Source organism: Salvelinus namaycush, unplaced genomic scaffold (assembly GCF_016432855.1).
Source record: "Salvelinus namaycush isolate Seneca unplaced genomic scaffold, SaNama_1.0 Scaffold277, whole genome shotgun sequence".
Classification (NCBI taxonomy): domain Eukaryota; kingdom Metazoa; phylum Chordata; class Actinopteri; order Salmoniformes; family Salmonidae; genus Salvelinus; species Salvelinus namaycush.
The window spans coordinates 109133-134094 of record NW_024059641.1 but is presented as its reverse complement, the minus strand read 5'-3'; the positions used below and the strand labels follow the sequence as shown (position 1 = coordinate 134094).

Genomic DNA, 24962 nt, shown 5'->3' with positions numbered 1-24962 from the left:
GGGCATGCAGTTAGGTTTGTATGCAGTCTGGTGATATACCAGGGACAGGGGATGCAGTTAGGTTTGTATGCAGTCTGGTGATATACCAGGGACTATGCATGCAGTTAGGTTGGTATGCAGTCTGGTGATATACCAGGGACTATGGATGCAGTTAGGTGTGTATGCAGTCTGGTGATATACCAGGGACTGGGGATGCAGTTAGGTTTGTATGCAGTCTGGTGATATACCAGGGACTATGCATGCAGTTAGGTTTGTATGCAGTCTGGTGATATACCAGGGACTATGGATGCAGTTAGGTTTGTATGCAGTCTGGTGATATACCAGGGACTATGCATGCAGTTAGGTTTGTATGCAGTCTGGTGATATACCAGGGACTATGCATGTAGTTAGGTTTGTATACAGTCTGGTGATATACCAGGGACTGGGGATGTAGTTAGGTTTGTACAGTCTGGTGATATACCAGGGACTGGGGATGCAGTTAGGTTTGTATGTAGTCTGGTGATATACCAGGGACTGGGGATGCAGTTAGGTTTGTATGTAGTCTGGTGATATACCAGGGACTGGGGATGCAGTTAGGTTTGTATGCAGTCTGGTGATATACCAGGGACTGGGGATGCAGTTAGGTTTGTATGCAGTCTGGTGATATACCAGGGACTGGGGATGCAGTTAGGTTTGTATGCAGTCTGGTGATATACCAGGGACTATGGATGCAGTTAGGTTTGTATGCAGTCTGGTGATATACCAGGGACTATGGATGCAGTTAGGTTTGTACAGTCTGGTGATATACCAGGGCCTGGGGATGCAGTTAGGTTTGTATGCAGTCTGGTGATATACCAGGGCCTGGGGATGCACAGTTAGCGTTGTTTTCCTCTAGCTATTCTCCAGTTTGTTCCCAGCTGCTTTCATAGAACGTAGATCACTGTTAAACCAGACGCTGCAGAGCGTTTGTTTGACTGAATGAATATGACATTGCCTTAAATGCAGCGTTAGATGTAAAGTTTAAATTCTCATTCATTACACATCTTCACTAATCAATCAACACATGCTTTCCTTTGGACGTATCAATATAATATTATTATTTAATTAAATACATTTTAAAAATATTTTTTTTTGTCAGGAAATAAAATAAACATTTCCTTAGACTGCGTTACCCACTCCAGTCAGCTGATGACGATGCTTCCAGTGTGACGTATAATCTAGTGGACGGGACACTTCAACAACAACAGCGAGTCAGTCACTTCAGTAGCTTGCTAGGCGACATGGCCTAAACATTCAAGCTGTTTAGACTGTTTCAGTGCATATTTGCCTATGTGTTTTAGACATACTTCTGTTTTAGAGCGAGTTGCCCCATTTATTTTCATATTTACGTTGTTAGTCAGGCAGACGTCTTAAATTTGCCTAGCGCTAGGCTAGTCGCTAATGCTAACTAGCTAGCTAACATCTCCGACCATGAGCTCCCTAAACATCCCCCCTCCAGTTAAAGAAGAGGGGGTCTGCTGGACGTTGTTGTGAAAGAGGAGGAGGATGTTACAGTAAAACAAGAAGTAGAGGATGAGGCTGTTACAGTGAAAGAAGAAGAGAAAGACGTTTCAGTTAAAGAAGAGGAAGACACGTTCAGAGTGAAAGAAGGAAGGGGAGATTACTGTCACATTGAAAGAGGAGAAGGAAGAACAAGAACAGGAGGAGGAGACAGGCGATCTGATTAAGACCAGTAAGTACTGTCTTAAAAACAGGAGCACAAACTATTGATGAACTGATGCGTGGTTTTAAAGCAGCGTTCTATTGAATGTTGATGCTTGAATGTGTTATTATTTAATGTAGGAATTGATAACTACACTGTAAGATGTGTATACCACCAAAGAGCGGGTCACCAACAAAACCTTAACAATGGATTAGCAAATTCACAACTTTAATGTCACTCAGAATTGACAAACAAGATATAAATGACACGGGATGTGTGTTGCTATAGTAACCATGAGGAGTGATGTGTGTTGCTATAGTAACCCGTGAGGGTGATGTGTGTTGCTATAGTAACCCGTGGGGGGAGTGAACACCCAGACAGTGGACATCTTTGAAAACAAAACCAGGAAGCTACTTCATCGTTACCCAGAAAGGATTTGATGTTGAGATTAAAAACGGCTGCATTGGCCCTTTAATGTAAGATACATACGGCTTCTTATGTGTTTTATTTATCCAACATAACTACCTTACCGTGAATGATTTATATTAAAATAGTCAACAAGAAACAATAATAATATTAACTACGACTACATACACCCTTCTAGCTAGCTGACCACCGATTTTCATTGTAATTCATGTAAATTAAGTTAGGTTGTAGTTAAGTTAGGTTGTAGTTAAGTTAGGTTGTAGTTAAGTTAGGTTGTAGTTAAGTTAGGTTTTAGTCAAGTTAGGTTTTAGTCAAGTTAGGTTGTAGTCAAGTTAGGTTGTAGTCAAGTTAGGTTGTAGTTAAGTTAGGTTGTAGTTAAGTTAGGTTGTAGTTAAGTTAGGTTGTAGTTAAGTTAGGTTGTAGTTAAGTTAGGTTGTAGTTAAGTTAGGTTTTAGTCAAGTTAGGTTTTAGTCAAGTTAGGTTGTAGTTAAGTTAGGTTTTAGTTAAGTTAGGTTTTAGTTAAGTTAGGTTTTAGTTAAGTTAGGTTTTGAGAGTTTTCAAACGAGTAATATGTACACATTTTGTGGGACATTCTGTATATTGTAAAATTCGACTGCGTGACACATTTCATTTCATATCCAACTTTTATCCTCTGAAATATAGCTAACGGGTTTGCTAATGTTGTTAGTTTAAATGCTAAATGTTGATAGAACTGTTGCTTAGTAACCAAAAAGGAAAGAAATTGTTGAATGTTGTCAAGCTATAGACAGATAAGAGCTCAGCCTGTAACCATGACATTATCTATTATTATAGATCTCTGTTCAGCCTATAAACATGACATTATCTATTATTATAGAGCTCTGTTCAGCCTGTAACCATGACAATATCTATTATTATAGATCTCTGTTCAGCCTATAAACATGACATTATCTATTATTATAGAGCTCTGTTCAGCCTATAAACATGACATTATCTATTATTATAGAGCTCTGCCCAGCCTAAAACATGACATTATCTATTATTATAGATCTCTGTTCAGCCTATAAACATGACATTATCTATTATTATAGAGCTCTGCTCAGCCTAAAACATGACATTATCTATTATTATAGATCTCTGCTCAGCCTATAAACATGACATTATCTATTATTATAGAGCTCTGCTCAGCCTATAAACATGACATTATCTATTATTATAGAGCTCTGCTCAGCCTATAAACATGACATTATCTATTATTATAGAGCTCTGCTCAGCCTATAAACATGACATTATCTATTATTATAGAGCTCTGCTCAGCCTGTAAATATGGCATTATTATAGAGCTCTGTTCAGCCTATAAACATGACATTATCTATTATTATAGAGCTCTGTTCAGCCTATAAACATGACATTATCTATTATTATAGAGCTCTGTTCAGCCTGTAAACATGACATTATCTATTATTATAGAACTCTGCTCAGCCTATAAACATGACATTATCTATTATTATAGAGCTCTGTTCAGCCTATAAACATGACATTATCTATTATTATTATTAGGGCGGCCACCAAGTTTTTATTGATGGAATGTTCTGAAAACTGACTTCAGGTTTTTGAGGAATCTAGCCTCACAGGAAGACAGTTTTATTTTATGGAGGTTTAATTCAGTTCTCTGTTTAGTATTTAACTAAATACTCTGTTTGTCTTTGGTAGGAGAGGGACCAGACTCTCACTCTGACAGCGGGAAGAGTCCTTCAGGGGAACCAGACCCAGAGACCTCCAAACCAGCAAGACAACACCTCTGTTCCCAGTGTGAAAAGAGTTTTAAGTGGTTAAGGAACCTGAAAGTACATGAGAGAACGCACACAGGAGAAAACCCTTACGATTGCTCCCGCTGTGGAAAGAGTTTTACCAAGTTAGGGAACCTAAAAGAGCATGAGAGGACACACACAAGAGAAAGGTGTTTCCAATGTTCCCAGTGTGGAAAGAGGTTTACCCAGTTACGGTACCTGAAACAACATGAAGAAATACACACAGAAGATAGGAAGACCTACCACTGCTCTCAGTGTGGAAAGATATTTACTGGGTTAGGGAACCTGAAAATACACATGAGAATACACACAGGAGAAAAGCCTTACCACTGTTCCAATTGTGAAAAGAGTTTTACCCATCGAGGAAGCCTGAAAGCGCATGAGAGAATACACTCAGGAGAAAAACCTTACCAATGTTCCCGTTGTGAAAAGAGTTTTACCCGGTTAGGGAGCTTGAAAAGGCATGAGAGGGGACACACTGGAGAGAAGCCTTATCACTGTACCCACTGTGGAAGGAATTTTAGGTGTTATGCGAGCCTGAAGGAGCATGAGAGAATACACACAGGAGAAAAGCCTTACCACTGTTCTAATTGTGAAAAGAGTTTTACCCATCGAGGGAGCCTGAAGCGCATGAGAGAATACACACAGGAGAAAAACCTTTCCAATGTTCCCAGTGTGAAAAGAGTTTTAGGTGGTCAGGGAGTCTGAAAAAGCATGAGAGAAAACACACAGGGGTAAAACCTTTCCAATGTTCCCAGTGTGAAAAGAGTTTTAGGTGGTCAGGGAGTCTGAAAAAGCATGAGAGAATACACACAGGAGAAAAACCTTTCCAACATACTAATACACAGGAGGAGACAACATACCACTGCTCTCATTGTGAAAAGACATTTTCCCAGTCAGAGGACCTGAAAACACACAAGAGAATAGAGAGGCTGTGTTCTGACTTGTGTTTTTGATTGAGAAATTGTGTTTTTGTTCATGCTACATTAAATCCTATTTTATGAATGAAATCATACTGAAAAATAGGTCTACATTTTTTGGGGTTCAACTCAAGACATGATCATGTCGAAAATCGGATTAAATAGTAATACAAATATTTTGTTTTGATTATGAATTTCAGATTGATTGAATGCAAATGTAAACCCCTAAATGTTGTTCACTATATAATTGGGATATTTCAAACATGTTAATTATTAAATAGATTAATATTAGTATTTCTTCATTCAGATTGTCATTGTAAATGTGAATTGGTTCTCAGTTGACATCTCTGATTAAATAAAGGTGAAATTAAGTAAATGACATGTTATCTTTGGGAAGTCTATTTGATTCTAAGTTGGGACTATAATAATATTTAGAAGATAAATACACAAGGCAGAGTACGAGAGAGGCAGAGGGCGAGAGGTCAATACAGTAATCAATGTAAATAGTGTTTTTTCTGTAACAGGGAATTATTGACTGAATTATTTATTGAAATAGTGTTTTTTCTGTAATAGGGAATTATTGACCAATGGAAATAGTGTTTTATCTGTAATAGGGAATTATTGACCAATGGAAATAGTGTTTTTCCTGTAACAGGGAATTATTGACCAATGGAAATAGTGTTTTTCCTGTAACAGGGAATTATTGACCAATGGAAATAGGGTTTTTCCTGTAACAGGGAATTATTGACCAATGGAAATAGTGTTTTATCTGTAATAGGGAATTATTGACCAATGGAAATAGTGTTTTTCCTGTAACAGGGAATTATTGACCAATGGAAATAGTGTTTTTCCTGTAACAGGGAATTATTGACCAATGGAAATAGTGTTTTTCCTGTAACAGGGAATTATTGACCAATGGTTCAGTGACATGGGAGGATGTAGAGGTACACTACCGTTCAACAGGTTGGGCTCACTTAGAAATTACCTTGTTTTTTAAAGAAAGCTATTTTTTGTCCATTAAAGTAACATAAAATTGATCAGAAATACAGTGTAGACATAGTTAATGTTGTAAATGACTATTGTAGCTGGAAACGGCAGATTTTTTATGGAATATCTGCATAGGCGTACAGAGGCCCAGCAACCATTACTCCTGTGTTCCAATGACACGTTGTGTTAGCTAATCCAATTTTATCATTTAAAAAAGGCTAATTGATCATTAGAAAATCATTTTGCAATTATGTTAGCACAGCTGAAAACTGTTGTCCTGATTAAACAAGCAATAAAACTGGCCTTCTTTAGACTAGTTGAGTATCTGGAGAAATGTAACCTCTCAAATTCATAGACAGGTGTTGTGTTTTTTTTACCCACAAGTAGTTTTTTACCCGGAGACTGTAGTGCCACTTTCTCAAAATGAACATAAATGCTGTAGGAGGAGGTGTCTGTGTTTTACCAGGAGACCGGGGCCGATCTCGATGCCTTGCCTACGCACACTCTGCATGTGTTGCTACCTTGCTGAAAACCCTCACAATTGCTGTCCAACAGATTTTGTCATGGAGTTTTCATTCAGTAGGTTTAGAGTACATTTCATCTTACGCCTTTTAAATACCTTTGAATACCTTTTAATTAGAATGTTGTCAACAGACTCTATAGAATACATGGAGAGAACAGAATCTAGTTCTAGAATCTAATCTATCAACTAAATGGAGAGAACAGAATCTAGTTCTAGAATCTAATCTATCAATTAAATGGAGAGAACAGAATCTAGTTCTAGAATCTAATCTATCAATTAAATGGAGAGAACAGAATCTAGTTCTAGAATCTAATCTATCAATTAAATGGAGAGAACAGAATCTAGTTCTAGAATCTAATCTATCAATTAAATGGAGAGAACAGAATCTAGTTCTAGAATCTAATCTATCAATTAAAGAAAGTCATCATCCGTCTCCAACTGGTTTAAAAACACTCTGATCTTGTAGATTATTTAGGTACATTTTAGGGTTAGGAAAGTATGTATGAATCATAAAATAACAATATTCATATAAGTCTACCCTAGTTCTTACTAATCATGGTAGTGTGATGACTACGGCCCAATCGTACATTTACATAAGTGTTCAGACCCTTTACTCAGTACTTTGTTGAAACACCTTTGGCAGCGATTACAGCCTTGAGTCTTCTTGGGTATGTCGCTACAAGCTTGGCACACCTCTACTTAGGGAGTTTCTCCCATTCTTCTCTGGAGATCCTCTCAAGCTCTGTTAGGTTGGATGGGGAGTGTCGCTGCACAGCTATTTTCATGTCTCTCCAGAGATGTTTGATCGGGTTCAAGTCCGGGCTCTGGCTGGGACACTCAAGGACAACAGTGCAGTAATATCGAACAACTTCACAACAATACACACATCTAAAGGAATGGAATTAAAAATATATACAAATTTAGGGGAGTAATGCCAGACTAAGATAGAGTAGAATAGGATAGAATACAGTATATACATATGAGATGAGTAATGCATAGACTAAGATACAGTAGAATAGGATAGAATACAGTATATACATATGAGATGAGTAATACATAGACTTAGATACAGTAGAATAGGATAGAATACAGTATATACATATGAGATGAGTAATACATAGACTTAGATACAGTAGAATAGGATAGAATACAGTATATCAGGTGAGTAATGCAAAATATGTAAACATTATTAAAGTGACTAGTGTTCCATTTTTAAAATGGCTAGTGATTCCAAGTCTATGTATATAGGCAGCAGCCTCTGATGTGCTACTGATGGCTATTTAACAGTCTGATGGCCTTGAGATAGAAGCTGTTTTTCAGTCTCTCTGTCCCGGCTTTGATGTACCTGTACTGACCTCGCCTTCTGGATGATAGTGGTTCTCAGTCCTGGGGACTCAGAGGCACATTGTTGTTTTTGCCTCAGCACTGCACAGCTGATTCAAATGATCAACTCATCATCAAGCTTCAAGTGGTATTTATGTATTCATTTGTGATGCCATCCTTGATATGATCCTGTTATTGTCACATGCTACACATGTACATATGTGTGCCCATGCATCTATCAATCCAATGTTATTATGATTTGTTATCAAGGATATTATACTTTAGTAATCCACAATGACCTGGTGATGTAACAGTCTAATAATTACATTGTCTTCCATATTCCTACAGATACCTTGTAACTGGAGATTCCTGCAAAACGATTGCCTACAGTTGCTGTGTAGGGCACTGCAAGGTTGGGTGACCAGGGTCATCTGGGACTGCCTCCTGGAGGAATTCAGGTGTGTGAAGGCTACCTGTGTCCTGCGTAACTTCATGAGGATGGACACGAGGACCAGGAGGGGATCTGCAGCTCGCCGCCGTGTCCCAGAGGAGGAGTCTGCTGCTCTGCAGGATGTTTCAAGGATGGGGTCCAACCACGCAGCAAGAGAGGCAATCCGTGTGCAGGAGTCTTCACCTCCTACTTCTTCAAAGAGGGTGCTGTTCCCTGGCAACACCATAGACTACACTATGCACAACCAAAGGCTCTTTTAAGAGCCATTCACATTGCAATAGGAGTATTCTTCCATTTACTTATCTATGTCAACTGCAGTTATTCAATTCACAGTTTCTCTCCCTTTGATTTCCACTTCTCAGGTGAGGGTGCTGTTTAGGTAAGGGTGTGATGTCTGTGCAAAAACAAAACAGGCTATTTTAAATCACCCATATTGAAGAAATGTAGAAGAATTAGACACCCTATAACCCACACCTACACACTCATGTATCAATCTGATTGATGGATTGTGTTGTGCAGTAAGCAGGCTCAGGTGTATAACTGTGGCTCCTTCCACCTTCAAAGAATAGGCAAGAGGGCCAACCATGGAGAATAGTAAGACACTTCATTATTTCTATAACTACGCTACATTGTTTGTCCTTGTGTGTCCGTTCATGTTTTTCAGCATAAAGTACTCTGCAGCCACTTAGTGTGGTGTGGACACCAGGTGAGGCCACACACAGATTCCTGTTGAACACTGTGGCTTTAACTACCTTATTTTCTCAATAACGGTCTCTCTCCTTCACTTCATCCCTCTCTCCCCTTCTCCCTAAATCCTCTAGGTTATATCAGCTGTGTCGGTGAACCACTCCTGCATCTGAACTGGCTACATAGAGGGCATGATCAGATGTGAGAGGTCACTTGGTCAGGTCAACAGGAAGTATTATTAAAGAGATGCTTTACATTAAAACACAGACAGAGATGCAGTAGTCCCAGAGTTAATGATCCCAGGTCAGTTTATATTATACAGGAAGTATTATTAAAGAGATGCTTTACATTGAAATACAGAGAGATGCGGTAGTCCCAGAGTTAATGATCCAAGGTCAGTTTTGCATTTCACCTCCTGATTGATGACTAACAATGTTAGAATAAAAACTAAAAACACAAGGCTTAAACATGCTCTCTCTCTCCATCTGTCTATCGTCTGCAGATATGTTTTGATGTGAGAGGATGCCAACCCCCAGTCACATCATCGCCACCTCACCTGCTTTTAAGATAACCTGTGGGCCGACTAGAGACACTATTATGTAATTGTGATGAACTGAGAGAATATTTAGGTAGCACTGTGATTCATTAATCATGTGCTGCCTTCCCTGCTCCTATGTGCTTACCTCTTTCCCTTTCTGTCTTTTACACCTCTCTCTCCACCTCCTCTTTCTTCCTCTGTTTTTATAATGCACAACAGATGTGCATTGAAGGACAGATTGAACTTGTATTTATAACACTTGGATAATGAGCTTTTCAATCAAGCGTTTCACATTCTCTACTGGTTGAAATGAAGTGTAATGTGATGAAATACTCCACCTATCCTGTGTTTATCAGATCAATGCAGATGAAGGGCATTAGATGTTGAGATGAACCGGTGTTAGAGTATTTACATGATGCATAGGAAGTGTAGTGTACTGTTTTTTAACATTATGTTTCTGTATATATGAATTAACTAGTTAAATCTTATTTCTAATCTATTAGTTACAATATGTAACCATTGATGTCCCAGGACCAAGATTGGTAAACACTGTTGAAGTGTATAATTGTAATACATCCATGCAGACACAGCGTCTTTCAAAGACTGGAATTTGATTCTCCTGGTATTGGATATGACTGAAAAATAATCTCAAAGACATTCATACCTAAACTGCACCTTTATTTGCCAAGGTAGAGTACATGATCAGTGAATATATTAAATGTACAGGCTACAATGTGGGGATCTCATGCATGGTAATAACTACATGTATATTCGACTTGCATCCTTGGCACAACATGATATTATATTCTACTCAATCCATAGGCTTCATTAATGTCATTCAGACTGTTTTGAAGTTGATACACCTGGCTATGATAGCTGAGGTTCATAGCTAGGTTCTGAACTAATATGTATACCAAACGTTTGGGTCCATACACAGATCGGCTAGATAGCTAGCTACACATCCATGGGTATACAGGGATTTTAATCATCCACTGCACAATAAGCAAGAACATAGCTAGCTACGTGATTTCATCTATCTGCATAGCAAATATCATCAAGGCAAGCTTACAAAATTGTACATTCAATTTGCAGTAAATTCTTCAGCTAGCTAGATTCTATACATCCACTGTTTCCCAAAACGACAGTCTGGTTTGCTGGTTGTTTCAGGAGTCCCTAAAACAACCAGAATTACAAATTCATACTCATGTCACAACACCCATAAAGCTAGCTGGCTAATGTTAGCTAGTCAGCTAGCTGGCTAAATCACGATTTTCGTAAATGAACTATGATTTAAAAAATGCATAATCGTTTGTCTCTACATGAACTAACATTCCTGTCAACTGTACATGTTTTTGCATGATTGGTTATGACGTTATAATCCCTTAAATTTGCTTCCATCCTAGTATCTCTGTCCGCCATCTTTGATCCACTTCAGTTCTGTGTAGGGTTACCACTCTCTCCTAGTATTTCTGTCCGCCATCTATGTTGAAGAAAGTCTAACAGTCACTAGCGCAGCAGCAGCCTCCCCCGGTCCTAGTGCCGGCCCAGGAAAATGTTTAAGATGCGATGGAACGGTTGACGAAAATAAGAAATCACAGAAAAGATATATTGACTGATTTTAAATTATTTAGGGAGGGGGGCTAATTAATATTTTAGGACTAGCTATGTTCCTGATTCCTACCTACTTTTGTCTGAAAATTTAATTTACATTTTACTCAACTGCGTTACCCAGTCCATTTAGCAGATTGCGGTCTGCGACTTTAAGGCAATGCTGCTACTGTGACGTATAATCTAGTGGACGGAACGCTTCTTTCAACAGCAGCAAAAGTAATTCAGCCACCTCTGTAGCTTGCAAGTCAAAATAGACCAACCAATAAAGCTCTTTAGACGCTTTAGTGTATATTAGCCACTGTATTTTAAACCCACTTCTGTCGTCTAGTTAGTTATCCTTTTTAATTTCATAATTTTCATATTTACGGTATTGTTTTCATTCATCTAGCGGGCTGGTTAAGTTAGCATTAGCCTAGCTAGCTAACATCTCCAACCATGAGGTCACTAAGCTACTCTCTTGTTAATGAAGAGGAGGACTGCTGGACGGAGAAAGAAGCTCTGGTGAAAGAGGAGGAAGAGGAGGATGTCACAGTAAAACAAGAATTAGAGGGTGAGGCTGTTACAGTTAAACAAGAATATAAAGACGTTTCAGTGAAAGAAGAGGAAGACGCGTTCAAAGAGGAGGAGGATTTTACAGTAAAAGAAGAGGAAGATGCAGCTTTTGGGGTGAAAGAGGAGGAGGGGGAGATGACTGTCAGATCGAAAAAGGAGGAGGAGGAAACTGGATATCTGGGCCCGGTTTCCCAAACGCATCTTAAGGCATCCAATGGTTCTAAGGATGAACTTAGCCATAAGATGTTTTTGAGAGACCGTTCCCTGATTAACACTAGTAAGTACTGTCTTAAAAACAGAGACACAAACTCTGCAGTTGTTGAACTGATGTTTCATTTTTTTTTATTTCACCTTTATTTAACCAGGTGGCTATGATGTCATAATGATAGTTTAACCAGTTGGCCATGATGTCATAATGATAGTTTAACCAGGTGACCATGATGTCATAATGATAGTTTATCCAGGTAGGCTATGGTGTCATAATGATAGTTTAACCAGGTAGGCCAGTTGAGAACAAGTTCTCGTTTACAACTGCGACCTGGCCAAGATGAAGCAAAGCAGTGTGACACAGACAACAACACAGAGTTACACATGGAATAGCATACAATAAACAAGCCAATAACACAATAAACAAGTCAATGACAGTAGAAAAAAAGAAAGTCTATATATAGTGTGTGCAAAAGGCATGAGGAGGTAGGCAATAAATAGGCCATAGTAGCGAAGAATTACAATTTAGCAGATTAACACTGGAGGGATAAATGAGCAGATAGCTGATGTTTAAAGTTGGTGAGGGAAATATAAGTCTCCAGCTTCAGCGATTTTTGAAATTCGTTCCAGTCACTGGCAGCAGAGAACTGGAAGGATGTGTGGTGTTAAAGGGGAAATCTGAAATTACCACATCCATATTTAGATTTTTTTTATTATTTATTTTTAGCCATTGTTTCTTGAAGAACACAACACATGCCTCATGAGCTAAGTTCATATATTATTTCTATATAGTATATTCTAGAATTCATCCATGATGTCATAATGATAGTTTAACCAGGTTTCTAGGATATATAGTATATTCTAGAATTCATCCATGATGTCATAATGATAGTTTAACCAGGTTTCTAGGATATATAGTATATTCTAGAATTCATCCATGATGGCATAATGATAGTTTAACCAGGTTTCTAGGATATATACACTGCTCAAAAAAATAAAGGGAACACTTAAACAACACAATGTAACTCCAAGTCAATCACACTTCTGTGAAATCAAACTGTCCACTTAGGAAGCAACACTGATTGACAATAAATTTCACATGCTGTTGTGCAAATGGAATAGACAAAAGGTGGAAATTATAGGCAATTAGCAAGACACCCCCAAAAAAGGAGTGATTCTGCAGGTGGTGACCACAGACCACTTCTCAGTTCCTATGCTTCCTGGCTGATGTTTTGGTCACTTTTGAATGCTGGCGGTGATCTCACTCTAGTGGTAGCATGAGACGGAGTCTACAACCCACACAAGTGGCTCAGGTAGTGCAGTTCATCCAGGATGGCACATCAATGCGAGCTGTGGCAAAAAGGTTTGCTGTGTCTGTCAGCGTAGTGTCCAGAGCATGGAGGCGCTACCAGGAGACAGGCCAGTACATCAGGAGACGTGGAGGAGGCCGTAGGAGGGCAACAACCCAGCAGCAGGACCGCTACCTCCGCCTTTGTGCAAGGAGGTGCACTGCCAGAGCCCTGCAAAATGACCTCCAGCAGGCCACAAATGTGCATGTGTCAGCATATGGTCTCACAAGGGGTCTGAGGATCTCATCTCGGTACCTAATGGCAGTCAGGCTACCTCTGGCGAGCACATGGAGGGCTGTGCGGCCCCACAAAGAAATGCCACCCCACACCATGACTGACCCATCGCCAAACCGGTCATGCTGGAGGATGTTGCAGGCAGCAGAACGTTCTCCACGGCGTCTCCAGACTCTGTCACGTCTGTCACATGTGCTCATGTGCTCAGTGTGAACCTGCTTTCATCTGTGAAGAGCACAGGGCGCCAGTGGCGAATTTGCCAATCTTGGTGTTCTCTGGCAAATGCCAAACGTCCTGCACGGTGTTGGGCTGTAAGCACAACCCCCACCTGTGGACGTCGGGCCCTCATACCACCCTCATGGAGTCTGTTTCTGACCGTTTGAGCAGACACATGCACATTTGTGACCTGCTGGAGGTCATTTTGCAGGGCGCTGGCAGTGCACCTCCTTGCACAAAGGCGGAGGTAGCGGTCCTGCTGCTGGGTTGTTGCCCTTCTACGGCCTCCTCCACGTCTCCTGATGTACTGGCCTGTCTCCTGGTAGCGCCTCCATGCTCTGGACACTACGCTGACAGACACAGCAAACCTTTTTGCCACAGCTCGCATTGATGTGCCATCCTGGATGAACTGCACTACCTGAGCCACTTGTGTGGGTTGTAGACTCCGTCTCATGCTACCACTAGAGTGAGATCACCGCCAGCATTCAAAAGTGACCAAAACATCAGCCAGGAAGCATAGGAAGAGAAGTGGTCTGTGGTCACCACCTGCAGAATCACTCCTTTTTTGGGGGTGTCTTGCTAATTGCCTATAATTTCCACCTTTTGTCTATTCCATTTGCACAACAGCATGTGAAATTTATTGTCAATCAGTGTTGCTTCCTAAGTGGACAGTTTGATTTCACAGAAGTGTGATTGACTTGGAGTTACATTGTGTTGTTTAAGTGTTCCCTTTATTTTTTTGAGCAGTGTAGTATATTCTAGAATTCATCCATGATGTCATAGTGATAGTTTAACCAGGTTTCTAGGATATATAGTATATTCTAGAATTCATCCATGATGTCATAATGATAGTTTAACCAGGTTTCTAGGCTATATAGTATATTCTAGAATTACCAGTGTAGAATTAGAATATATATATTCTAGAATTACCAATTTGACCCCCACAGGAAATTGTTAGAGCTGTTGATAAGTCATTGTATAATATTCAGCATTTATTTTCATGCCATTACATCAATATAGCCCAACCAGAAGAGAATAAACTCTTCCCGATCCACCTCCTCCTGCTGGCCTTCATAAATTCTGACGTTGCTGGTAATCGGCTACACAAGCAGTCGGCAACCTACATTTGGAGTGCAAATGTATCTTACCATTTCTACTGATCTGGTGCCAGTTATGATTTTCATATGTTCATTTTACTGGAACAGTTTAATTTCATTTATAATAGTATCTCAAAATCATTGTCTGTGATTAATCTACATTCTATCTAAATGAAAATGATACAAATCTAAAAGTAACTTTCATTGCCATTGCCAATTATGTAAAAACTAGCCTACATAACAAATAAAAACATTGCAAATAACTGTCCTATAAATCACATGGCCTGTCTATAACGAACTTGAAACATTGTATAAAATATTCTGGGCCCTCAGTTTCCCGTGCCAGTGAGTTCTCGACCGACACAGCTGTAGGCTATTTGTGAAAGGGATAAGAAGTAATCAGGTGTTTTGACATTTCCACTGGATCAGCGCATTACGTTTTTCCTTTTTGTGCCGAGTGGTTATCGAAAGGGCGAGAGCTGGAAATGTTTTTCAAATACTTTGAGGAGTTATTCTCATTTGCAATTGATTTTGATTAGACTTTGTTTATATGCTGTTAGAGGTGAAGAGAAATGTGCTTTGAGAGGCTCCACAACTCATTAGTGGTGGTGCGTTAAGACAATCAGAGATACTATCAGACATCCCCAAATGGGAACATTTATAAGCCTACATTTGTGCTCAGGACAGGTAGACTAGTCCTACTTCTATATGTGTAACCAGGTAGACTAGTCCTACTTCTATATGTGTAACCAGGTAGACTAGTCCTACTTCTATATGTGTAACCAGGTAGACTAGTACTACTTCTATATGTGTAACCAGGTAGACTAGTCCTACTTCTATATGTGTAACCAGGTAGACTAGTCCTACCTCTATATGTGTAACCAGGTGGACTAGTCCTACTTCTATATGTGTAACCAGGTAGACTAGTCCTACTTCTATATGTGTTACCAGGTAGACTAGTCCTACTTCTATATGTGTAACCAGGTAGACTAGTCCTACTTCTATATGTGTAACCAGGTAGACTAGTCCTACTTCTATATGTGTAACCAGGTAGATTAGTCCTACTTCTATATGTGTAACCAGGTAGACTAGTCCTACTTCTATATGTGTAACCAGGTAGACTAGTCCTACTTCTATATGTGTAAACAGGTAGACTAGTCCTACTTCTATATGTGTAACCAGGTAGACTAGTCCTACTTCTATATGTATAACCAGGTAGACTAGTCCTACTTCTATATGTGTAACCAGGTAGACTAGTCCTACTTCTATATGTGTAACCGGGTAGACTAGTCCTACTTCTATGTGTGTAACCGGGTAGACTAGTCCTACTTTTATATGTGTAACCAGGTAGACTAATCCTACTTCTATATGTGTAACCAGGTAGACTAGTCCTACTTCTATATGTGTAACCAGGTAGACTAGTCCTTACTCAACCTTGACAGGAGGGTCTCAAACAAAAGACAATGAGGGGTCAGGGCAAATCAAATGTTATTGGTCACATACACATGGTTAGCGGATGTTAATGGTCACATACACATGGTTAGCAGATGTTAATGGTGACATACACATGGTTAGCAGATGTTAATGGTCACATGGTCAGCAGATGTTAATGGTCACATACACATGGTTAGCGGATGTTAATGGTCACATACACATGGTTAGCGGATGTTAATGGTCACATACACATGGTTAGCGGATGTTAATGGTCACATACACATGGTTAGCGGATGTTAATGGTCACATACACATGGTTAGCGGATGTTAATGGTCACATACACATGGTTAGCGGATGTTAATGCGACTGTAGCGAAATGCTTGTGCTTCTAGTTCCGACAATGCAGTAATATCTAACAAGTAATCTAACAAATTCACAACAACTACCTTATACACACAAATGTAAGGGATGAATAAGAATATGTACATATAAATACATGGATGAGCGATGGCCGTGCGTCATAGGCAGATGCAGTAGATGGTATAGAATACTGTATATACATATGAGTATATACATATACTGTATATACATATGAGAGTAATGTAGCATATGTGAACATTATTAAAGTTGCGTTATTTAAAGTGACTAGTGATACCTTTTATTAAGTCCATTTATTAAAGTGGCCAGAGATTTAGTCTGTATGTTGGCAGCAGCCTCTCTATGTTAGTGATGGTTGTTTAACAGTCTGATGGCCTTGAGATAGAAGCTGTTTTTCAGTCTCTCGGTCCCAGCTTTGATGCACCTGTACTGACCTCGCCTTCTGGATGATAGCGGTGTGAACAGGCAGTGGCTCGGGTGGTTGTTGTCCTTGATGATCTTTTTGGCCTTCCTGTGACATCGAGTGGTGTAGGTGTCCTGGAGGGCAGGTAGTTTGCCCCGGTGATGCCTTGTGCAGACCGGACCACCCTCTGGAGGGTCTTGCGGTTGAGGGCGGTGCAGTTGCCATACCAGGCGGTGATACAGCCCGACAGGATGCTCTCGATTGTGCATCTGTAAAAGTTTGTGAGTGTGTTCGGTGACAAGACAAATTTCTTCAGCCTCCTGAGGTTGAAGAGTCGCTGTTGCGCCTTCTTCACCACACTGTCTGTGTGGGTGGACCATTTCAGTTTGTCTGTGATGTGTACGCCGAGGAACTAAAAACGTTCCACCTTCTCCACTACTGTCCCGTCGATGTGGATAGGGGGGTGCTCCCTCTGCAGTTTCCTGAAGTCCACGATCATCTCCTTTTGTTTTGTTGATGTTGAGTGAGAGGTTATTTTCCTGACACCACACTCCGAGTGCCCTCACCTCTTCCCTGTGGGTCGTCTCGTCGTTGTTGGTAATCAAGCCGACCACTGTAGCGTTGTCTGCCAACTTGATGATTGAGTTGGATGCGTGCATGGCCACACAGTCATGGGTGAACAGGGAGTACAGGAGAGGGCTCAGAACGCACCCTTGTGGGGCCCCAGTGTTGAGGATCAACGGGGTGACGATATTGTTTCCTACCTTCGCCACCTGGGGGCAGCCGGTCAGAAAGTCCAGGACCCAGTTGCACAGGGCGGGGTCGAGACCCAAGGTCTCGAGCTTAACTTCTCTAGGGTAGGGGGCAGCGTTTGGAATTTTGGATGTAAAGCGTGCCCAAATTAAACTGCCTGCTACTCAGGCCCAGAAAATATGATATGCATATAACTGGTTCAATAATTACACATAATTCTTAATACTGTAGCAATTTAGTAACAGTCACATGCTCAACTATCATCAGCTGATCCAGGAAATCATTTTCTGAATGCCAGTCACATGACAAACATCACGACATGCAACAACAACCAAAGTGCTTCTTCATTCATTACTCTGGTAAAGACAGTTATGCCGTGCTCCACGTTGGATCCAACATCCCTAACAAATTGATGTTTATATTGTGTTATTGTCTGCTTGATTTACAGTAGGTTCTCGTTAGTCTGTTTGGACACAGAGATACTTTGCTCATAATGTGTAGAGAACTGTTCCTTGATGGATGGGCTATTGTACTACACACAGAGCTATTTTTCGTTATTCAGGACATTTAGAATGACATCACATTACAGAGTAGCCTAGTGGGATTATTCACAAAATTATCTGGTGATCAGGTTATGAAATGTCATGACAAAGACATTTTAGTTTCCATGTTTCACCTGTAAATATTAAATTATTTATTGTCATAGGTCTATGTTGTTGTTAGGTGAAGTTATGGGTCCTACAGTAGGTCTATGTTATTGTTAGGTGAAGTTATGGGTCCTACAGTAGGTCTATCTTGTTGTTAGGTGAAGTTATGGGTCCTACAGTAGGTCGATGTTATTGTTAGGTGAAGTTATGGGTCCTACAGTAGGTCTATGTTGTTGTTAGGTGAAGTTATGGGTCATACAGTAGGTCTATGTTGTTGTTAGGTGAAGTTATGGGTCCTACAGTAGGTCTATGTTGTTGTTAGGTGAAGTTATGGGTTCTACAGTAGGTCTATGTTGTTGTTAGGTGAAGTTATGGGTCCTACAGTAGGTCTATGTTGTTGTTAGGTGAAGTTATGGGTCCTACAGTAGGTCTATGTTGTTGTTATGTGAAATTATGGGCCAATTTGTTAAACACTTAATGTACAAACCCTCAGTTTCAGGCTGATGGCAACGCTAGCCAAAGAACATTTTACTGGTTGAAGTGTTTCAGTATAAAGCAGTTGATTTGCGACAATAACACAAACATATAGGAGATTCAACCGAACCTTACAATTACAATGCATGTGCATCGCTGCAATTTTAGCACAGAACACAGAGGGGTCCTTTTTGGAGACCAAAGGTCGTCTGGCACACTGCTTAGGTCTTGACTGTCTTAAGACAATTGTAAAATAATTTAACAGACATCAATTGTTGTACAACTTCATGGGTACGCTCTGGGCATCGCCTTTTACCTCAAATAAACAGTGGATTTCTGCTGTTGTGGGCCTTAAACCATCTGTCTGACTTGTTGTTCACACAGGAGAGAGACGTGACTATCGTGGATCCTCTGGGGAGCCTCAACAACAACATGATGCTGAAGGGTCAGAGAAGAGTCTCTCCACATCAGAACACCTCAAGAAACACCCGCAGAGATCCACAGGGAAGATAACTCACTGCTGCTCTGACTGTGGGAAGAGATTAAACTCCTCAGTAAAACTTAAAATACATCAAATAATTCACACAAGAGAGAAACCATATAGCTGTGCTCAATGTGGGAAGAGTTTTGCTAAATCCAGCCATCTGATTGAACACCAGAGAACACACACAGGAGAGAAACCATATAGCTGTGATCAATGTGGGAAGAGTTTTGCTAAATCCAGCCAGCTGACTGTACACCTCAGAACACACACAGGAGAGAAACCTTATAGCTGTGGTCAATGTGGGAAGAGTTTTACTACATCTAGCCAGCTGACTTCACACCAGAGAACACACACAGGAGAGAAACGTTATAGCTGTGATCAATGTGGGAAGAGTTTTAGTCAATTTGGAGATCTGACAGTGCACCAGAGAATACACACAGGAGAGAAACCGTTTAGCTGTGATCAATGTGGGAAGAGTTTTTCTTCTTCTAGCTATCTAACAATACACCATAGAACACACACAGGAGAGAAACCTTTTAGCTGTGGACAATGTGGGAAGAGTTTTATTCAATCTGGAGATCTGACAGTGCACCAGAGAATACACACAGGAGAGAAACCGTTTAGCTGTGATCAATGTGGGAAGAGTTTTTCTTCTTCTAGCTATCTAACTATACACCATAGAACACACACAGGAGAGAAACCTTATAGCTGTAATCAGTGTGGTAAGAGTTTGAGTAATTCTAGCGCTCTGACAGTGCACCAGAGAATACACACAGGAGAGAAACAATTTAGCTGTGATCAATGTGGGAAGAGTTTTTCTTCTTCTAGCTATCTAAATATACATCAGAGAACACACACAGGAGAGAAACCATATAGCTGTAATCAATGTGGGAAGAGTTTTTCTTCTTCTAGCTATCTAACTTTACACCATAGAACACACACAGGTGAGAATCCTCGCTGTGATCAATGTGGGAAGAGTTTTTCTACTTCTAGCTATCTAACTATACACCATAGAACACACACAGGAGAGAAATCTTATGGCTGTGATCAATGTGGGAAGAGTTTTACTCAGTCAAACAGCCTAGTACAACACCAGAGAACACACACAGGTGAGAAACCTCTTAGCTGTGACCAGAGATAATCTGATAAAAGATCTCTGATCAACATCAGAAAATGTATATATGAAGGAGTTGTTTCATGATATCAATGAATTAATGTCACAATGTAGAATGTTTTAACATTGTAGTAGGAGTATTTTAATGTCTCAATGTAGAATGTTTTAATATATAGTATATTAATATACTCTGCAGTCAGAATGTCACAATGTAGAACCCTAAACGTTTGCCCCCTTATCAATTGATTTCAACATGATATGGATATTAGGCTCATTGGGGGAAATCCAGGCTCTGAATTGAAAGAGTACTATTTATGTGATTTAACACAGTGACTAACAAAAAAAGAGTTGTCCTCTAACCAGTGATGTACACATTATTCCCAGAATCAACTGATTTCAACATAATATTGATGAGTGATGACAAATAAGTGTTGTGTTCCTTTGTTTAGCGACCTCTACATTTAAATGCATCACTCCAAAATGTAGCTGACTGTCTTCTGCGGGGTGTCCTCTAACCAGTGAGGTTAAAGATATCTCCCATTTCCATGTGTTTTAGTTGTTGTTAGTTTCAACAGCACCTACAACCTGATTTCCCCCCTAATCGATATCAGTGATTTATTGCTACTTGTCAAAACAACACTGTTTCTGGTGCTTGTGCAGTTTTTAAGGAGCTTGTTTAAGTAATATGATTATTGTGGCAGAAGTTTGTGTATATACCACATGTTATGTTTAGGTTTTCAATTTATCCCAAACTGTTTCTGCATATTGGTTATTGATTTGGACACGTTAAAACTGTGTTTTGACATTGGGGTTATCCCACCTAGCAAAATGTAATTGAAAAGCCGTTGAAAATAATACTATGCAATCAAATATTTCATATAACATTTAGTAATGAAAATTATTCATGCAACCAACTGACAGTTTTTTGGGTACAATTATATTGACATTGTTGCCCTGTTTTTAGAATAGCAGGGTTAATTCTCACATGTGCCAAACCAAATGTACTAGAGCATGACATTGGGGACTGGGCCCAGATCCAACAACATGCCTATCTAGTGAACCCTGAGAAGAGAGAGAAGCTCTGCAGTGAGGTGGAAAATTACTAGGGATATTGCAGGAGTTTCCTCTTGAAATCAGACATGTCTGTGGTGAGAACAACCTGGTTGCTGATTGTCTCAAGGGTGGGCAGTCAAAATGTTTTGCGTTTAGCCAGTGCGTTGCCATGGATCACAATTTATTTTGACTGTTTTTCCGTATTGGAGAGGAGTTTTGTTTGGGCTCGTTTCAAGGGGACGAGAGTTCTAGAAGTTAGTGAGTTTTAGGTTTCTCTGTGGGAAAAATAAATATTGTTTTTAGTTGTTGTTAGACAGACACCATGTTTATATTGGTGATGGTGAAGCATTGTAGTTGATTATAATGTGACATGGAAGTTGTTTTCTGTTGGTGGTGAGCATTCTCTTAAGCTTTTGGTTTTTCCATTTATGTTTTGAGGTTGGACTTTAGCACGTATAGCTCGTTAGCACGTAGGACGCACTGATTGGTGTCACCTCGTTAGTCAGTATGTGTTACACCTGTGCTGGCTTGTCCATCTCGTTAGTGGGAAGGTGTTTCACCTGAGCTGGTCCAGGTTCTATTTAAGAGTGTCTGGCCCAGTGCTCCAGTTGTCTTGATAGTTGTGGAGAGTCAACACCTTTAGTTGCTCCACCTTTTTGGTTTGCTTCCTGTCTTTAAGTTTGGTGTGGGTTTTTCTTTTGTTTGCCTCTTCTTGGGCAGATTTAGTGGGTCTCATGGTTGGTGTCTTTTAGGTCCCAGTTGTTGTTACTTGTCAATTTTCAGAGGACACCCCCATAGTGTCTTTCAGAACCCCTCCTAAAAAACAAGCTTATATTTTGGGTTGGATATTGCATCCAATTAATATTTTAATCAATGGCATTTCCTTAATGTTCATTAGTCTTTCAGTTGTTAGTCTTATGTTGTGTACTAAATATTTCTGTATATTTTCATTGTTTTCTCCTGTGAAGCCATTGTGTTGCATCCATGTCTGAAATGTGCTGTATAAAAAAAGCTTGATTTGATTTCACCAAATGAACCCAATGACTGATCAATCAACAGACCCTCCATCTTAGTATGAAAAACAGTATCAATCCCACTTTTCCAGCCTGCTGAAGGTGTGGTGGAGTGGTAAACACGACCCCCGGCTCTACCAGGGGCTTGAGGTGGTCTCCCACAGCTCTGCTGGTGGAGTGGTAAGCACCACCCCCGGCTCTACCAAGGGCTTGAGGTGGTCTCCCACAGCTCTGCTGGTGGAGTGGTAAACACCACCCCCGGCTCTACCAGGGGCTTGAGGTGGTCTCCCATAGCTCTGCTGGTGGAGTGGTAAACACCACCCCCGGCTCTACCAGGGGCTTGAGGTGGTCTCCCACAGCTCTGCTGGTGGAGTGGTAAACACCACCCCCGGCTCTACCAGGGGCTTGAGGTGGTCTCCCACAGCTCTGCTGGTGGAGTGGTAAACACCACCCCCGGCTCTACCAGGGGCTTGAGGTGGTCTCCCACAGCTCTGCTTATGTCATGTTCTGTGGCCTTGCCGTTCCATTTCTTGACTGCCCCTGCAACACAGAAACACATTTAGTCATATTATATAAAACACTCAAAGTAATGGATATGGAGCATCTATGGCCTCAGTTACACCTGGCACCTAAATGTGACTTCTGTCATCTGATCACTCCAAGCTGCATTAGGTTCACATCTACCAGGATGGGCTTTTGACAGTCTGAATGCAGTCAGGCCACTGAATATACATAAGCAATGTAAAGAGATGGGGTGAATGAGTGGGGGAAAGTACATTTGACACAAATGACCTTCATAATAAATCAAATGTTATTTGTCACATACAGATGTTATTGCTGGTGTAGTGAAATGCTTCTGTTCCTAGCTCCAACAGTGCAGTAATATCTAACCAAATGCTTGTGTTCCTAGCTCCAACAGTGCAGTAATATCTAACCAAATGATTGTGTTCCTAGCTCCAACAGTGCAGTAATATCTAACTAAATGCTTGTGTTCCTAGCTCAAACAGTGCAGTAATATCTAACCAAATGCTTGTGTTCCTAGCTCCAATAGTGCAGTAATATCTAACCAAATGCTTGTGTTCCTAGCTCCAACAGTGCAGTAGTATCTAACTAAATGCTTGTGTTCCTAGCTCCAACAGTGCAGTAGTATCTAACTAAATGCTTGTGTTCCTAGCTCCTACAGTACAGTAATATCTAACCAAATGCTTGTGTTCCTAGCTCCAACAGTAATATCTAACTAAATGCTTGTGTTCCTAGCTCCAACAGTGCAGTAATATCTAACTAAATGCTTGTGTTCCTAGCTCCAACAATGCAGTAATATCTAACAATTTCACAACAAATACCTAATACACACAAATCTAAGTAATGGAATAAGAATATATAAATATATGGACAAGCGATGTCAGAGTGACATAGACAGATACAGTAGAATAGGATAGAATACAGTATATACATATGAGATGAGACTAAGATACAGTAGAATAGGATAGAATACAGTATATACATATGAGATGAGTAATGCCAGATATGTAAACATTATTAAAGTGACTAGTGTTCCATTCCTTGAAGTGGCCAATGATTTCAAGTCTGTGTATGTAGGCAGCAGCCTCTCTGTGTTAGTGATGGAAAAACAGCTTCTGTCTCTCGGTCCCAGCTTTGATGCACCTGTACTGACCTCGCCTTCTGGATGATAGTGGGGTGAACAGGCAGTGGCCGGGTAATAACAAAGAACAAATGTGTGTGCCTGAGGGGAAATTCACTTTCATACGGCCAAAAGGGGTGAGAAATTACACCAATATCAGTGGACAATTTGCACTAATGTAAATAAACATAGATGATGGAAAATATTCCCGTTTGCTAACGTGATGAACCGCTAAGGGGACACAAATATTTGCCATCTAAACCACATGTGACCTCTCACCTCTGGCTGTAGAAGTGTTCTTCCTAACCAGTCCCTCAACAGCTCCCTGACTGAGCTCCACCCTCACTGGGTCTTCAGAGGAGAGGAAGGCTGAGGAGGGATGGAAGGATGAATGGATCAGTCAGTCAATAAAGTGTAGAGCTGCTGTCTATGCTGTCTGACAAAATCACTATTTTAGTCGTTCATTAAAGTAAATAAGGCTTTATGACTGCTGAATTCCAACTATCAATCACTTAGATCATGTATTTTCAGGTAGAGATACCTCCTTGGGATGTCCCTAGCCTGTTGAAGTTGACAGTTAAAATGGTTAAGGTTAGGGTTTAGGGTAGGGATGTCCCAAGGATCCCGGATAGCATTGACCATTGTGCATTCTTCTGTCTCTTTTACATAGCAGGTGATGGGTTCTGACTTCTGTACTTTTAAATATTAAATATCCTTATTATGTGAAATTGAATGAAACAATAATGTATGTTGATGCTAATATGATGTACAATATTCCATGATGTTTCTATATGATAACAATAGCGTAATATATTTAATTTACCATATACTATTTTTTAACAGTTTCACAAATTAATTTGTATTAACTTAATTATTATGATTCAACGTCAGTTCACCGTCTCACCTTATACTGTATTAGAGCAGCAGCAGCTGACTGCCCAGTTCAACATCAGTTCACCGTCTCACCTCATACT

At 40.2% G+C, this 24962-nt stretch overlaps 1 protein-coding gene and 1 pseudogene across 1 annotated transcript in view; one reads left to right on the top strand and one right to left on the bottom strand.

The window, feature by feature from the left end:
- LOC120039524 (zinc finger protein 271-like) overlaps positions 1-24962 on the bottom strand; it is a gene marked incomplete at its 3' end in the record, with an annotated part of 57045 nt that overhangs the window by 14244 nt on the left and 17839 nt on the right. The window lies entirely within an intron of this gene.
- On the top strand, positions 1975-4715 carry LOC120039520 (annotated as a pseudogene).